The sequence below is a fragment of the Chelmon rostratus genome, chromosome 6 (assembly GCF_017976325.1).
Source record: "Chelmon rostratus isolate fCheRos1 chromosome 6, fCheRos1.pri, whole genome shotgun sequence".
Classification (NCBI taxonomy): Eukaryota; Metazoa; Chordata; class Actinopteri; order Chaetodontiformes; family Chaetodontidae; genus Chelmon; species Chelmon rostratus.
The window spans coordinates 23,073,206-23,091,414 of record NC_055663.1 but is presented as its reverse complement, the minus strand read 5'-3'; the positions used below and the strand labels follow the sequence as shown (position 1 = coordinate 23,091,414).

The window sequence follows — 18,209 nt, the reverse complement described above, 5'->3', positions numbered from 1 at the left end:
ACTGGACAAAACAGCAGTGTGTTGTTCCAAATGCAGAACGAACTGGTTGACTCGTGCAGACGGGTTGGTGTGTCTTGTGAATTGCGCGTTCACGCGCGGTTCTCCCGGCCTGCCCAGTCTCCCAGTGCGCTCGCTCCCGCGCCAGCTTGTGGAAAAAACTGCAGCGGCTGTTACCGGAGCCACGCAGAGAGGAGCCGAGTGCGAAAAATCACAGGCTCCGCCGAGAGTTCAGCCGCACACGCTCGGATTGTCGTTATTCCTGCCGAGGACGACCCTGTCAAAGCCGGGATTTATGGCCGCCAAGAAGTGGTAGTATCGACGGGGAGATATTCGGCGTCTGGAAGGTATGGAAAAGTTAGCTAAGGGCTCCTTTTTCCTAAATTGAAAGTGTCTCAGCCACAAGTCTCGTCAGTTTCCTTCGGCTGCCAAGTTCCAGTTTGTACAGCAGGGGGGAATGTCGCGTCTTTACGGATAAGCTAACGGCTTTATGAGTTGTGTTAGCCTCGCGTGTAAAATGTGCGCAGTTCACGTCCAGGGATGCGAAGGCGGCGGAGAAGTTTGCTAACCGTCGCAACGTCTCCCCGCGTTGAATGAGAGCTAATAACCGACTGCGTGCTGACTTCGCAGCGTCGCCGCTGAACTAGCCGCCGCTGTCACAACTCGAGCGAGGGCTAACACGCCGGGGAACAGCTCCGTTTGTTCTGGAAAGTGATGCCACTCGTGTTGGGCTTTCCCTCAAAAGTTAGTTTGGTGTACACCTGGCGTGGAAGCGAGCCCGTACCAAAAGACAACTTCTCAGTGTTTACAAAATGGGATAGGCAGCGTTAGCTCACCGCCGCCGACCAGACCGGGCTCTGTTCGAGGGAACCAGCGGGAGATGGTTTTATTTGAGAGATAACTCATCACCCTGAATGTTCATGTCATAAAGTCATGAATTGAATCACAAGTGCACTTTTTACTGCTAGCAGCGTTGCTGCAGGCAGGAGGGTGCTGCTGTACCACGTTATTCACAGCACCAATAAACTTATCAATAAGGAAATTCTTTCATCACAGTGACATCAAGCGGGAGTCTCTGATGTAGCTAACACGCACATTTAATGCCCCTTAGAGTTATGCTGATTTGCCTAATAAAAAGACATAAATCAAAGTTTCCGCTTCTGCAGACTTTAATTACTTAACTGGAGGTGTTGTAAAATAATTCAGCATTTAACAGTGTAGTTAATCCCTGGAGTTCCCTCTGCCCTACATATAAACAGGTGTATGGGATCATCCCACCTTGTCAACGTTTCCCATCAAAGTCCTGTCTTTAACCCGTGCTTCCTAACATTAAGCTGAAAAGAAAAAAAACTGGTCACCCGTATTTTCCCCATTGCAAGCCATTTAAGCAAGACTCCATAGTGGAACATGTGTGAAGGGAGTGTGGAAGCATGTTTTGAACATTAGTGCCCCTGTAAATCGAAAGTGGGGCCAATTTCATAGGCTACAGGGTTAAATAGCACAGAAAGTGTACCAGAATCGGTAATCATTTTTTATTAAAAATGCTTCTCTAATGTGCTGGTTATTGCCACCTAAAAATGGAGATTGAGCATGGAGTCTCTGAGCGATGACAGACATTAAATTTCAAATGAGCAAATTTGAGGTTGTAGGAGAGATGTGACCATTTTTTTAAACGTGATATTTTTGCCTTGTGAGTTCTGTCCAAAACCTAAACACGTTGTCATATATCTGGAAGAAAAGAAGCAAATTCTGACATTTGACATGTTGGAAACAGTGAATGTTTGGTATCCTTGCTTGAAAATTGACTAATCACTTCATTGACCAGTCATTTCAGTTCTAGGTGCAAGAGTTTGACAGTGAGCAGTGGAGGGCACAACATGGCGCTGTTTATATCAGGCAGCTAAAAATCTCACATCACACTTGTGGGTAGGACCCTGATCCCAAGGTAGATTTCCAGTGCCAGTCTCTGGATGTGAGCGTGTCGGTTGAAAGATGTACAAAACATTGCCAGCAACATCAGTATTGCACTCCAAAAACCTGTATCAGTCAAATCCTAGTTACAGTCCACAATGTATTTTATTCTTCTGCAATGATAAGCATTGAACCTTCTGTTTACGTGAAGAATGTGTTTCTGAAAGTGAAACATTCTTCAGTTTCAGTGTCACAAGTTGAGGCCAGTGAAAGTTGAAGTACATTACCGCTCTAAACCTCATCCCATTCTAAACAGACTCTGGCTCTTGATAAACGAGATGTTCCTTGTGCATTCATGTCGGACTGTTAGTTCTTGTTTTTACTTGCTCCTCGCTGTTGTTTTGATTACCACTCCTGAGTTGACAGTGTCAACAAAGGCGCCTGACATTGTTACTTCTTCACCTGTTTAAAGCAGATGGGGAGGCGGATTTGCAGAGATTTCAGATTTGCTGTCTGATAAGAACCCGGCGGATGCCTGTCCCCAAAGTATGTGGGACAAATATTTGTTGGATTGTTTCCTGCATTTCTGAATTGTGAACATACCTGACATTCTTTGTGGTGAGCAACAGGATGATAGTGTTTTGTGGTGATCTCGAGCTTTCTGTTTCGCGGGGCTGCAAGAGGTTTTGTGATTCACAGCGTCTTTGACGTTAGAGATATGTTAGAGATAACATTTGGCAGTTGTAGGATATACACATAATTATCAGAACACTTCATGACGCATCTTATTTTATGGCAGCTGCTCAGCAGTTTATTTGCCTGTTACCTTTCTGATTACCTATCACAGACAATCCTCTGTGGCATTGATCTGTGCTATTACAGCGGTGCATTAGAAGAGGAGACAAATGTGACATAAATTACCTTTTCCATTACAATGGGCTCTTTAAGGAGTGTCACTGATGACTCACTGGCCTCGAGGCAGGTCATGAAGTGGCAGTGCAGTGAGATGTTAAAAATCTGTCCCCTCGCAGTCTGAATTGGTATGAAAGGTGTTTCTGTTTGCCATAAAGATCAGTGACCCAGAGAGTCACCTGAATTGAGGGTACTCAGTTTATGCAGCATTTTTCACACAGAATTAGGCTCTTGGGGGTGTGTTCATGGAAGGAGGCACACCCACATTTTCTTAAATTAATTGTCAAATAATACTGTATATAAGGTGCTCCTTTGCAATTATTTTAGTTATCAAGGACTTTGTGACAAACAAATTACTGAACAATACTGTGTACAGCTCAATTGCTTCACTTTGAGTCGAACAAATAACAAAAAATACACAGTTGTCAGTTCTTCGATTTGTGTCAGGTAGCTTCAAATCTTTCGTCCTTTTTGGCCTCTCCAACAACCGGTTTTCATAACAGCCTAAATATACAGGGATCAAAATCCAGGTGTGAGCTAGGTTAACCAGGTATTTGCAAATGACTGCTCACTTGACCCCAGTTATCTGGCATACATGTTTAGGAAACATGTACAGCGACAGTTATCAGTAAAACAAGTTACAATCTTTGAATTTTGAATGATAAAGCAGAAACTCTCTGCCACTTTGCTCCTGTAAAACAAAAACAAAAAGTTCCAATGCACTAATTAGCTTAATAAGCTTAGCTAATAGTGTTGCATGTGTAAACATCATTATTACGCAGTCTGCCTTTTGAAAGCCTAGAAAACATTCAGTTGGCACTGAAGCAAGGCATGTTATTGGTTAATTTGAATATAATAAGCCATTTTAAGATGTTTGTGTACAACCCACCTTTGAATCTGTTTTTTTCTCATATATATTATAGATTATCAAGTAGCATTTAATTTTTTCCTGAGGCATAATAGTAATTTGGGATGAAACTACTGAATTATGTATAGGTGCACACTGTAGTCCACTTCAGAGATGAAAAGTTATGTACAACCCTTCTATATTAAATTACATAAAACCTGTCCTGAATTCCAAATGTTTTTTAATTTGTATTCTGGGATTAAAGGCAGTGGTATCTTATCAGAAACGATTCCAACGGTGTTTGTAGACCAATGTCAATCTCACAAACATTTGTTCTGGGGAAATGTCAGTGACATAAATAATAGGTAATTTTTTTGTTGACAGAATACGTGTGTATGTGTGGGCTTCATAACAGATCTGTGAAGGAAGTGTTATGTGACACCATGACCCTTGACCTCTCCCCTTTTTCCCTGAGCCAGGGCTTGAGCTAGGTAACAGGTGTGACCCAGAGGTTAAGGAGCAAGCACACATGAACACACACTCACACTCTAACAGGGACCAACTGCAATCAAACAGTAGTGTTACTCGCACCAGATGCCAGTCTTTTTGCTGTAGTTTAGAAATTTGATTTATTTTTACAACAGTGTATGTCTTTTTACAAATCTTTCTCAAACCTGAGATATAATTTGTGGACTGTAATGACATTTTTCTGGGTGATCCCTTTGAAAATACACCCTCTCAATCCAGGTTCATGCCTCTACTTATCTGAAGTGTCTTTTTAACAAGGCGTTGAGTCCTTTGTCACTCCACCGCTGCTTTTTCTGTAGCTAGGTCTCTGCTTTGACCCACCTGCGGAGAAGGACGAGTCAAGTTTCTGTGTCGATATCAAATGGAGTGTCACATTCATATTTTAGTTTCTGATATTCTTTGTGAGGTCTGGCGCAGTAAACTGGTCATATTTATTCCAATATTCCAATAAATGCTACCCTTGTTAAATGATTGGTATGTTAGAAATGTATATTTAGTGAGATTTGTAATTAGGATCAAAGTTTAGTTCAGCATAACACACCAGCATAACTTTACATCTCCAAATTGAGGTCTTCAACTCCACAAAGTTCAATCCCAATTCACTCTTTCTAAATGTCACACTCTTTGGGATAAACAACATTGTTCCCCTCATACACCATCACGAATTTGGCCTTGTAGTTGCCCCTTAGACAAAACACTCCAGGTTTTAGAAGGTCAGTGGAGCGTGATAAAGTGCAGTTCGGGCTGGAAGCCATGTGTAAAAACTTTAGCCCTTTCCAATCAAGACAGAGCTGGAGCCCAGTTGTGTTTTGTTTTGGGTCTCTGGTCTTGATATAATTCGTGTTGGCAGCTCCAGGTCGTGGCTTATTCCGAGTACATTTTGCAGCTATCAGGCAATAACATTGCACCTACCAAAAGTCAGTGTTGTGTCATCTGAGTGATCCAGGTGGGAAGATGTCAGACCAAATTAAAGATGAATGGTGAAACAGTTTTTCACTTCCACAACAAGTCGAGTAAATTAAAGATTCATGATGATTGTATTGAAAGCCTGTTTTTATGATTTAGAAACTACTTGAGTTCCGTTTCGTCATGAAATCAAACCTTTTCATTTGAGATTTATCAACTGAGGTCCTATGCAAGTGACATTTTCAGTTCTTGACTTGATTTCACACTTGTTGCATATAACGTGACATTAGTATTATGAGCAAGTGTCATTAGTGTTATGAGTCATTTCCGTCTCAGTCTTTCATATGTGGCCTGTTGCAAGGTGGTGCATGATAAAGGAGCAGATTACAGTGACACTGTGATTTTATATCGAGCCAGAAGGCATCTACTGCTGTCGGTGTATTTGAACTGCGAAAGAGGGGCTATCGTCAGTGTCTCAGCAGCAGCCTTGTATGTGCTGTGCTCATGTTTGTTTGTGTGTCTGTGTGGCCATTTGTGCGCTCATACATGTCGTACATGTGGTCAGACAAAGCAGTAAAGTGGGCTAGTAGCTTTAAAAAGATTGCTAAGGATTTGTTCTTGTAGCATGCATGTTTACAGATAACCAGCTAGATTTTATCTACAGTACTACATTAAGTGTGGAAATTTTTACTATTTGGGAGTTATGTTTTCGTTATGGGATTTGCTTGTATGTGGTCTAAACAATCAGCTAAATTGCCAGAAGATGATTTGCAGATATTAAGGCCTCTAGTCTTTACTGCAGTAGCTTCGTTTTCTATGTTATCTTGCCATTTATTCACTGTTTCAAGACAACTGATGAATTCCAAACAATTTGACATATTTCTGTTTGACCTTTTAGGGAATGTTGACTTTGTAAACATTTGTGATTATCTGGGAAACTCAAGGCTACATAGCTTGGCTGATAAGCTATTAGCTGAGGTGTCGACCTTGAGAATGCAAGTCTAATGAGCTATTAGCTGAGTTGAGGTTGCAATGTAGTGTTTGTGCATATAAAACCGTTGAATTAATCAAAAGGCAAAGCAACTTGTGCAGAAGATGCTCATATGTAGCCTTCAGACAAGCTTTTTATGATTGGTACAGTACAAAAACAAATATTTATTGCAGTTTTTCACTAATAAGCTAGAATGCATTATTCCAATAAGCCTCTCTGCCAGAGCAGTTCTACTTTGCATATATATGAGGGTTATTAGCTTATGACCTTAATGACTTAACTAGGACTAAAAGCTGTATGCTGCTGCTCAACCTTTCTCAAACTTTCACTAAAGTGTGTGATTTAAAAGTTTGCCTCCTCTTCACAGGCCAGGCAGAGTTCAGCTATTCAGCATACCCCAAAGCGACTTAATGGGCTAAAGCTGTTGGACTTAGTGATTTAATGGTGTCAGATATTCTCCTCTTGAACTGAATAGTCGGTGTTGGATAGACTACTCCTACCATCATCATCGTCCTGTGGGGTCCATAAAACAAAGGGTGAAACAGAGCCAGTGGTGATGTAAGGCCTTTTCACTGTTGGCGTCTTCCAGACCTCTCACCTGTCTCCCAGCTTGTAAAAAGCGCTACGGTGTCCCGTTAGTGTCTATTTAACAGCTGATTGATGTGGGTCATGTCAGACATTACATTAGCTATTTCTTTTGGCCATCAGTGGAAAGCCAAACGGATGATGGCAGCATGTAGAGTGAATGCTCTACGATTTTTGTTGGATGGCCTGATTGTGCACCTCTGTCTCAAACCCTTCTAGGATTTCACCATGGCTCGGAGACCATCCTCAAACCTGGTTCTACCACCACTTAGATGGGTTCAGTTTGGATATTTCTGAAGGAAACTTGTGGTTCTTGGCCATAGGCAATGTCAGCACACTCATTTTATTCAAACTTCTCATTTAACGATTAGAGCCTTGACAAATTTGTGTTCTTTGCACGCGGATGTTCACACACTCTGGCCTCAAGTAGACTCTGACCCTGAAACCAAAATCTTCATTTGTAAATTCCTTCAAGAGTCCATTCCAGCTGTGTTGCATTCCTAGCTTGATATGTTCTGGCATTTATCAGGCTCCCACTTACTAACAGAATAGTAGACTGGGAATAATAAGTCATGTTGTGGTTGTAGGCCATCAACAGTGCTCAAGAGATTCCAAGGGCTTTTCATTAAAAAAAAAAAGAATAGTTGTATTTATTAGATTATTTTTTGTTGTTTTGATTAAACACAGCCTTGCTTTAGACACTGTGCGTGTAATAACTGAGATAATTCCCTCTAAATACACTTAGCTCAGTATTGCATATTCAACAATTGCTCTTCAATTAAGAACATTTTCTCAATATTGATTTAATGTAAGGTTAACTCATGCTACAGCAGCTTCAGTCTAGACTGAAAATGTCAGAGCAGCCAGCATGAAGCTCATTAATAATTTTTGGGACAAAATCAAATCCCCCCCCACTGAAAATGACTAATGGACCAGTACCAAATTGGCCACACAGCCTGACTCTTAGGCTAATCACATTTCCCACCTAGAACACAAACTCAACTTGGCACTCAAGCCTATAACGGAATTCTTGTGTGACAGCATTGTTGCTAAAAATGTATCAAGAGATTTTACTCTAACCCATTGCTTTCATAAATTTGTGGATACTTGACCCCCAAAGTCTCAATCCAGCAACAGGGAATATGTCATGCAATAGTTACTCTATTTTGATAATGTGGCCTAATTTTTCAACCAATTTAATCCTATTGTCTTTGAAGGAACTTTGCATTGTTGAAAAGTGTTTGTAACACTCTTCAGCTGAATTCTCAGGAGATTAATCTGTGCTGTCTTTATTACCAGAAGATGTAGAAACTGTGCCTGAATAAAATATTCTTTCTCAGAGTTTTGCAATCCTAGCTCCTAATACCTCCCTCAGTCTGAGAACTAACCCAGCTTACAGCCTGAGGCTGGAATGAGAGATGGCCAATAAAGACCTAACAATATGTGGTGGGAGATCAAAATCCCTGGATGAATCCGGTTTCCAATTTCATTTAGAAGCAAAATGCCTTCAGGCTTGGTCCCACAGTTCTGCATTTCTGGTGATTAAATCTGGGTGTGGATGGATATGGGGTAAAGCAAATAACTATGAAATACAAATAAAATTCACTGTCGACGGTGCAAATAAAGAAGCATGCAGTCACATGCTTATGAGCCCACCCACACTTAACATTTCCAACACTATCATCATGTGTCTGTGGAACAGGTGAAAAATATCCCCTGCATCAACAGTGTTTCTACAGTTAGGCTTTTGATCTAGGAGAGTGTCTGCACCAGTCTGGCCCTTTGGCCATCGCTCTCAGGGAATTGCCTTGACTGACTATCGAAGACCCTGACTGACTTTTGCACTGGACACCAAACAGGGAAACAAAAACCGTCCTACCAAACCCATCTGAAGAGAAAATGTCTTTCTCTCTACAATCGTGGGTATGCTTTTTTGTGAATACATGTCTCAGTTGTTTGTGGTTTAGTTATTTCTTTGTTGAAATTTGCGTTAAAGTTTCAAGTAGTGTAAATAGAAAATAAAGTATGGCATGAACTTTTAACTGCCTTGATAGTGTATTGAACTCCATATATGGAAGGATAATCCTCCCTTGCAGGATCTGCGGTGATCTATCGACGCAAGTATTTGTTTGAGTTAGGACAAGGCCTCTGTGTTGGTTGTGGCTATGGTGAGGCCAGAACAATTTTGGCCTATTCTAATGTGTTGAGAGCACAGAGGGGCACTTGCTTTTGGCCAAGTTTTGACCTCACTAACTCTCCTGGACTCAGCCTGCATCTTAAAATAACACGCTACGTGTTTTGCCGAAGTCTCTCAGACATACCTTGCTGCTGCTGGACTTGTTTACCATGGTGAACCTGAGCTCTGCCTGCTGTTGGAGATTACAGGGCTGCATGGGGGCCACTTGCATGCCTCAATACTATCTCATACATTAATCTGGAGCTCTTCAGGATGAAGTATGGTAGGTTTTTGGAGTGGGGTTGTATTAGATTGCACTGTTTGTTTATATATATGTTGGATAACAGAATAGTCGTCAGCTACACAGATCTACCTGCAGAAAGTAACATTTTATAAACTGTTTTATGGAGTTTGATTTTGCTATTTCCTTCAGTTATGTAGATGTATTCTATATGGTCTAAATATTCAATCTGGTACTTAATTTGCATCTTGACAAAGCTCAGTGGAATATAGAAGTCTCATAAATTACAGATGAGATGGATGGAGGTGGTGGGTGTGGTGCCTCTGCAAATCCACACTTATTAATGGCTCTTCCTGACACTGCAAATGCATAAAACCTTCCTCCACTGTTCTGAATGCTAAACTAGGTCATCATGACTCACTTATTTCCAACCAAATGTGAAATTTAGAAATGCTTTGCTTCTTATCTTTTCTTACAATAAGACCCCTTGTCTTTTTTCGCAGCCGTTTCTGTTCTTGTCCTAATTCAGTGATGGACACGGATGAATTTAATACCTCTATGTCTTGGTCTTGGCTCATTTGAGCTATTGGGAACGTCGAGTTTAGTGTTGTCTTGGACCGTAGTGGCTGACAAAAATATATACTCCCACTGTAGTGTGGCTGCTATCTAATCACAGTTTTATTGCCATACCACACTGCATAGACCAAACAAAGCAATAACATGTGAGCCTAGTCTCTACTTCATATATGTGCACTCTTAAAATATTGTCAGAAATAAGAATCCCTCATTTGGATGTAGACATTGCAGTAATTAGCTCACCAAAACCCATAACAGGATAGGTATTGAGGAGAATTCTGAGAGACAAGGGTTTAACGACTGTCCACCACGGATACCTACCTGTTGAAAGCACCACTGCAACACTAGATGGATGTATTGTGCATGATCATGCCAAATCATGTTTTAATTAAATTCCTTACCGGAATTATGTTTGATGTGTTAAAGAGCAATGCTAATGGTGAGCACCAAGTTTGTACTGAAACAAACTTCAGTCAACTTACTAAAAGGAAAGGTATAGGAGGAAATACAGTACATACATACAAGCATTCAAAACTGACACAGTTCTTGCAGTCTCCATGTGGTATCTCTAAAAGCAGGTGCAGTTGCAGCATAGCAACTGCGACTACAGGTATAAGCTACAATGCTATACCATAACTCCTAAATGCATAACTATACATTTGTCTTTAGCCTAATGAAAGCAACTCTGTCAAAACTTGAAAGGTTAAATATTCCTCAAAATGTTAACAGTTAAATGTTAAAATGTTTAAAACAGTTAAACAGCAGTGTAATACAGCAGTCCTGTAATAAATCCTACCTTCATGAAGGTTATAATGTTCAGTGTTTGCTGAAACACTGAACCACATATGCCATGTGTATGATTCCAGTGGGAGTTTGAATTAGTGCTCACGCTAGCCTGTGGGAGATTTTGATTTTCAAATTAGTGTCAAGCTCAATAGTACAGGTAGGCTTGGACCATGAATGATTCATTTTTGAAGTGGTGCTTCCTTGACTCTGTATGGATAATGAAAGGAAATTACACTTGGAATAAATATGAACTGAGGACAAAGAAAAAGGCTGTGCAGCCACAACAATAATTTGCTGGCAAACGGAAGAAGAATCATATCTTAACAGTATATTTCACTTAGTATTCCAAGGTAGTTAAGACATTATGCAACATTGACGGTGAAAATGCACCCCAGCATTCACTGCCTTATGACATGTAAACAAACATCCACTGCCTGACCTTGCCTGACACAGCAAGAGATCTTTTCCACAAATAATCCTGTTGGTGCTGCTCAAATTATATTTGCAGACTCACCCCATTTTCAAGTCACCCAGCTGAGCGAGGGCACATCTCAAATGACCTGATCAACCTGAGACCCTCCTGTTAGCCGCTGTCTCACGCATAGCCCATCCACGCTCTCATTAGCAATATTAGTGCATGTCGAATCTCTGCAACAATAACTCCCCCCGGGTTGTGTAAGTGCTTGTTGTTTGGTGCGTGACATGAAGCTCAAAATGGCAAGAAAACAAACACTCACTACCATTCCTTCAGACTCTGGCCTACACCCGGGCCCATACCACAGCTATATCAGGCTGGCAGGCTGATGGGGGCTCCTGGCTGAACGTTCATAGGGGATGAGACAAGGGTGACGTGTCTGTCTGAGAATGGTGTGAAAGAGAGCTTGTAGCTCTTTGAGGATAGAAGGAACGGAAGTCCTTATTCAGACATTAGGAGCAAGTTTTTGAATGTCGTGTTTGAACTGACTGCTTGCTCTTGAAACTTGGTGTGTGTGAGCGTGTCATTGTGATAGCAGGCGCGTGTCCTGCCCAGATATTGGCATTCAGCCAGGTCTAGGCCATGCGAGGAAGACGAGGAGGAGGAGTTGGAAGCGCGATGATCCAGAGGACTGTTGACTGACAGGAACAGTGGTTGTGCACAAACTAGCCAATGAGCAAGTGGCTGGCAAACAAGACCACAGCACAACAAGCGCCAGTATTCAGTTAATTTTATGTCTGGACTCAGTACTGGGGCAGCATATTGCAAGATCAAAGTGAAAATGTGATGTTCAAACATAAGGATTGGTTTCTCCCCTCTGGCACGTTAAGGAGGCGTTTCAGTGGAAATTTTGAAAGTGTGTTTGTTTTCTTTGCTGAAGAAGAAATGATGCAAATGGAGAATATATATATATACACATTTATTTATTCTGGCATGCATATTTCTCCCTTGTGCCAGCACATCTTTTCCCTTCTGGGCGAGTGCTGGAGTAGAACACCTGCACCAACACGTGATGGGAACTCAGCAAAGATGAGAGGAAACCCTTTCTATGTTTGTTTCTTTTAGCATCAGAAAAAGCAAGGTCTTGAGGAAAGAGCACTTAAGACAGGACTGAAATAGCGAGGTGATACCATTTCTTCCACTGTGAAAGGTCCCTGCTTGTGTTATCATTTCTGTTTAATGTGCCATTGAAAATGTGAAATGGGTTCAATAGTTGTAAAGTGTAAAAAAAAAAAAAAGTGATTCAAGATGTTCCAAAGCACTTAAAGAGACTCAAGGTCATTGTGAACTGCTTTTTAGACAATGTATTATTAAGTGAAAGATGACAGATGACGAGAATCATTTATCTAGGGGTGATTTTATTATTGTATACACTGGTCAGTATTTGTAATCCTGTCATGAGTGCAGAGGACACGTTGGCCAATAGCCTATATATGCGCTCAAAACAACTGTAATGTAACTGTAATGTACTGTAAACTAGCCCAGAAATCATTTAATAGATGATTTCTCCCCTCCTATACAAATACATACAAAATAATGGTTCAGCCCAAGTTAGTACACTGTTTTTTGAGGAGGATGAAATTTGCTAATTATTTAGGTGTCTCTCTTGCTCACTCACCCACTCACTCACACCCGCACACACACACACACACACACACACACACACACATGCTCATGAGTCCCCTATTACATCTCAGCTAGTTAAGCAAGACATGTTAATTTACTTTTACTGTATAAGAATGAATTAGGTTTGGTATAGAAGCATGGTACAAAGGAGGACATGCATATTAATCAAGCTGGCATAAATGACTTTAATTAAACATGTTTGACACGGTCGTTTACATAACAGCAAAAGACATAAGACTAACAAACAGAGCAAACATATCAAACATAAAAATGAGGTCAGCGCTTGTGTGTCTTACAGTGTGTGTATATGAATGTCTACATTGTCGTGTGACAAAAACCTTAATTTGGTGAATTTATGTTCTGTATTTAATGTTCAGCGTTCCTATGAATATAATTAGTTGCGCTTTTTTTTGTCCTTCTTTTCTTACTTTAATCAAATACGTCAACCCCCTCCTCAAGAACGTAACCAGTCGTTACAGAATGCAGTGATTGGCATTCAGCCAAAATAAAAGTGGCAGGTAGTTGTCATCACATCATCGAGAGGTTCCAACCAGCACAAACCAGAGGGGAAAGTCAAACATGCTTTAGCGTTTAATTGCAACGCACTGGGCTGCTTTGTTTGGATTCAGCAATCCTATGCAATGCACATTTCAAAGGGACTGCATGCTTGATTTTTGCTGATTTTGCCTGGTTTCCTGGGTTGACACATGTTGCACTTCTTTTATCCAGCTCAAATCCAGCTATCGGCAAACATGCCATTTCTCTTGATCCACAGGTTTTAGCTGTTGTGAGTGATTCCATGTGCTTAGTATGTTTATGTCCGTGCTATCTATCGTTCACATACATGCCCGCCTCCTGTGTGTGATTGGCTATTAACTTGTCAGTCAAAGCTTTGTGGGGAATAGAAATGATACACCCACAGTTGTCAGTTGTCAAGATGCTGTATAGATGTTGTAAAAATGTGGGAGCATAAAGCCAGCAGCCCAGAGGGAAGGAAATGACACAAGTCTCACACTGGATTTACACTAAACTCTAATGTACTTTTGCTGAGTGAGCTACTTGTATACCTGCATACCAGTGTTTATTTTTGTGAATATTACATGTTTACTGAATATTACAAAATCCTAAAGCCTGACGTCTTCTAGAACAGGGGGCATTCTTTTATTAGCAGAATCCCTCTACCATTGGCTGGTGATGTCATTATTTGTTTTACTATAGGGACACCTCCCAATATGATTTCTGTTAAACTACTAAGGCTAGTTCAAACATAGTTTGGAGTTTTTGAATTCCATTACCGTTTCCAAGTTACTGACTTGGGTCTTTCACAGGCCTAAGACATCTTTAGCTGGGGTTCCCTGCAAAAGATCAGTTATGACTCTTTTGCTGCCACTATAATGACTATAAAGTGAGACATGGAGCTTGGAGTAGGGAGATTATCTTTACAATTACCTTTAGAACGGCCTGTGTGAATTAAATTTTATGTATACATGCATATTCCATTGGCTGACTACATCACGCCACAGGGCAGCAATAAAACTGCAACATTGTGCCCATGCACAAGTTAATACGCTTCCCCAGGGAGCGTGTGCTTGATCCTGAGTGATGTCCTTAAGGCTCCCTATTGAGTTTACATCACTCCATGTTTTATCTGGCTTACTGCAAGCGGAGACAGTTTTAATGGTCGATCTCTGTTTTTCTGTCTAACCCAGTTCTTTGTTTTCTTTTCACCAAGTCTAGAGTTTGGTGAGTCTGACGATCTGTAATTAGTGCCAACCATAAACAACCGGAATCCCACTGAGCACTGCCACGGGTGGCTGCCCTCACCACGACAATCTGGAGTTTCCCTTTTGTCCTCAGATGTGTCTGATGTAGAGCCAGCTGCCTGCCCTGGGAGTTGAACAGTGGGCCCACCATATGAAGAGAGGGGAAGAGAAAGTTTGGGAGTTGAGACAAGGAACATGGATGGAGGAATTAAGTATTAATACTGTTGGAAGAAGAAATAGGAAGGGGACCATACCTTGTAGCATGAAAAGATAGTCTTGTTAAGTAACTTGTATCCAGGATATATCAGAGTCTTTTCTTGTCGTCCTGCCGAATTACATTTAAATATAGAGTCTGATGCGATCTAAATGTGATGCAAGTCCCCAGCTCTTGGATCAGGACAGATGCTTTTTCTGCCCTGGCTCCAAGATGCACAATAATGACATCACGGCTCATATACTACAGGGTAGCTCTCCGTTCCCCAACGGCTTGCATGCTTATTCTTTCACAAATATTATATCCACTCAGTCACTTGTCATGGCCTACCCAGGCTGCCTTTTCTTCAAGATTTTTGACTCATGACATAATCCTTTTTACCATGGAGACAGAGAGGCTGGATTATGTTGGGTTAGTTTGGAGTGGATTTGTTTGAGTCTTTTGTTGATGGTCTTTTGTGAGCATTTTGTGTCAGATGGAGGTCCAGTTTTTTGCTTCCCAAACCTGTTTATACATTACTCAGAGTGCTGGGAAACGCATGTTAGAACCATATAGACACTGGATTTTAGCAAGCCTCAGCATCTCTAAAACATTTTTCTAATCTGGAATGCCGAATTTTCCAGCTCTTGTAAAGTACGTGGTGAGCTCTCGGTTGTTGTCGTCCTGGGAACAGGTTCTTAGCCTGAAGACATGCTCCATGGACCATTGCAAACAGTCAGCTGGCCCTCCTGTGGCCTCCCAGCCCACTTAGTCTGCACACACAACCAATCTAGGCACATGTCTACAAGAAGGAAACATCTGAAGCAAGGTTTTGTGAGCATTAAGCAGCACACTGTTCCTTTCTGTTTATTTGCATAAAATTTTGTGTTGGGTTTGCCACAAAAATAAAAGTGGGTCACCAAAAAAGAGGATCTTGTTGCAATAACAATATTTGTCAAGTGAAGAAATTAAGAAGTTTTAACAATTGTAATTCCGAGGCACCTGCCTTTCAACTGAAGAAATGCCCAAAAGCATCCTCTCGCCAGTTTTCTTCTATAGATTTACAGTTTTTCTTTAAACCAGATTTCTTTGTCGTGGTCTGTCTTGGATGGACAGGATTGTAATAAGCTAGCATGTCAATGTCTTTGATACTTTCTCTTGCTCTACATATTTCTAGCCAAGTACAACAACCTCATATGTGGTTCCATGCAAAATCTTTGATTCAGGTTCTGTTGAGCTTGGCATGTTTCCTTCCCATTGGGATCTCTTGTGAGTCGAAGATCAAAGGCCCAGTGTTTGTTGTCCAAGGCTCATGTCTTAACCTTTAAATCTTGCACTCTCAAATACAGTATCCCAGCAGGTCGACTTAGTCTCCAGGTTTTAGTCATTTCCCAAACTTCACGCATGAAAGTTGTCCACCGTGGGATTGTATTAGCATTTGCAAATTAATATTGCCTGTTGAGACGTTATGAAACAGGAACAGCTCAACGAGTGGGTGCAAACTGCAGTTGTGCTGTTGGGATGCAATAAAACAGTTTGCATCACAGTAGCAATATGCCTGGCGCACTCTGCTCTGTATCAGTCCTGATTACCATTGCTCAACTGCCATAAAGGGACATATGGGGCTGTTTTACTATCTGCCTACATAGAAATACTGTAATACACTGTCAATTACAGCCAGAGGAAGGAAGTGGTCTTGGCTAAAACAAGGAGTATGGTAAGCCGAGAAGAGAATTGGACTGACTTTACTTTACTCATTCATTCAGTCATTTATTTAGTGGGTTAGGGTTAGGGACTCTAGGGACTTATTAGACTGCAGTTCAACTTTTGGTGTTCTTACATTCATTGGGATGTATGGTGTCTCAAACTCCTGTTTTCTCTTGTGCTTTATGTTTTGCACTCTCTGTGTATGCTTGCGCTTTCCTTATTCCCTTAGTGAGCCACTAGTGCCAAATGTCTTGAATCAAGACAAGATCATACAAAAATATGATTAACATGTTATACACACACATTACAGTAAGTTGGTTTGATTTTTGCAGCAAAATTGCACAGTAAACACATTCACAAAATGAATGTGTACCCACCCTAATATGGAGATGTACACAGCGCTCACACCTGCATGTGTTCACACAAACGTTCTGCTCACGTCCTCCCATCCTCTCCCCACTGGCAGCCAATATTAGTGTTGGATTATACATTAAAGCCTCAGTCATGTTTAGCAAGTGGACCCTCTTAAAACAAAAAATAAAAATGCTTTCAGTGTAAACAGACTCCCCACCTCTAAACCCTTGGCTCTAATAGTTTAGAGCCACTAGCTGTGCTCTACACTAACAATTCCTTATATAGCTTGGTTTCTTGCCTGGGCAGACTACAGTATAAAGAGGGCAAAACCAGAGTGCCATGCCTGCAGGGATGAATTTAGGGCAGGGGAGTGGTTCATGTCTAATTTCTGTTGACTCATGGCTTTTAATGAGGACTGTGACGTGACCGCATTTGAAATGGTTCGTTAGTCTGTTGGCATTATTAATGCACAGTGGATTTTTTCCCTGGGTGATGTGAATGTTTATGAAGATTATCCCACATCAAGTGAGAGCACTGTTTTCTGGCAGGCTCATTTGCAACTCAGTGCCTTGCAGGGAGTCACTGCCCACAAAAAAAATCCTTTTAACTCTATGTATCACTGCTAGACCTCTTAGTAGATACTTTCACGATAATTTCAGATCATTTTTCTGTTGAAAAGGGCAAGAGGTTTCTTTTTTATCTCACTTCTTGCCTTGGTCACAGATTATGTGCTAATAGTGATAAAGCAGGCCAGTTGCATATCATTTTGAGTTCTACCCACTTGGCCGACCTCAGCATGAAGCATGCAGCATGCAGGTGCCAACAGGCTACAAAGCTTTACAGGTTACTTTTCTTTTTAATTAAGATAACTGAACAGCTCACTCTCTGCAAACCCCCACACCTTTGTTGATCTTGTCATCTTTTAGTGCCTTTTACTTGTGGAAGAGGTCTTCAGGCATTAAACCTGCCAATCTTGGGCCAGTTCTCCTACAAGTATCACAACCGTATCTGCTGCTTATTCATGCGCTTTGGTATTATGCACTTAAATATTGTGGATTTTTTTGTGATACCAAAATCGACTCGTAGCATCTAAACAAGTTGTTGGGACATTTTGAATTACAAATTGTTCTGTGCTTCTCTTGGTTTAAGTGTGCATGAAGAAAAAAGTTAGTGTCACTTTGTCATTTCTAAACAAAAATCTATTAATTTTGATGAGCTTGTATCTGTGACTTCTCAGTAGAATGAGTTCACAGGGAGCACTTGATGGTGTCATTAAGCTGACATCTACCTTCTTGTCTCCTGCTTCCTTTGTCTGCAGGAAAATTGGCTGCGGCCTAGGATGCCCCGAAGCTTTGTCTGAATCAGCGGGTTCTGGTGCTTTCACAACTATAGTGCGCAATACAACCGGGAGCCACATAGCCTGGCAGGTAAGCAGACTCAGATTTTTTGTTTCTTGTTATTAACTGCAGCAGAGCTGCACAATTAATCATATTAAAATTGCTGCTTTATTTCATATCACTATGCACTCTCTTTGTACATGACAGTAGCTCCCTCAATTTTTAATTTGCCGGGAGATCTCTTGCATTACACTAAGCACTTCTAATTTCTCTCTAAGCTGCTGTATATCAAAAAACG

General features: G+C 41.1%; 1 protein-coding gene across 1 annotated transcript in view; it reads left to right on the top strand.

Moving 5' to 3' along the window:
* The first annotated feature begins 215 nt into the window (after nucleotides 1–215).
* Nucleotides 216–18,209, top strand: part of peak1 (pseudopodium-enriched atypical kinase 1) — a 96,760-nt gene continuing 78,766 nt past the window's right edge. Inside the window, exons 1-2 of the mRNA XM_041939070.1 lie at nucleotides 216–344; nucleotides 17,893–18,001. The gene's annotated coding sequence lies outside the window, so the exon portion shown is untranslated. The remainder of the gene's footprint in view (nucleotides 345–17,892; nucleotides 18,002–18,209) is intronic.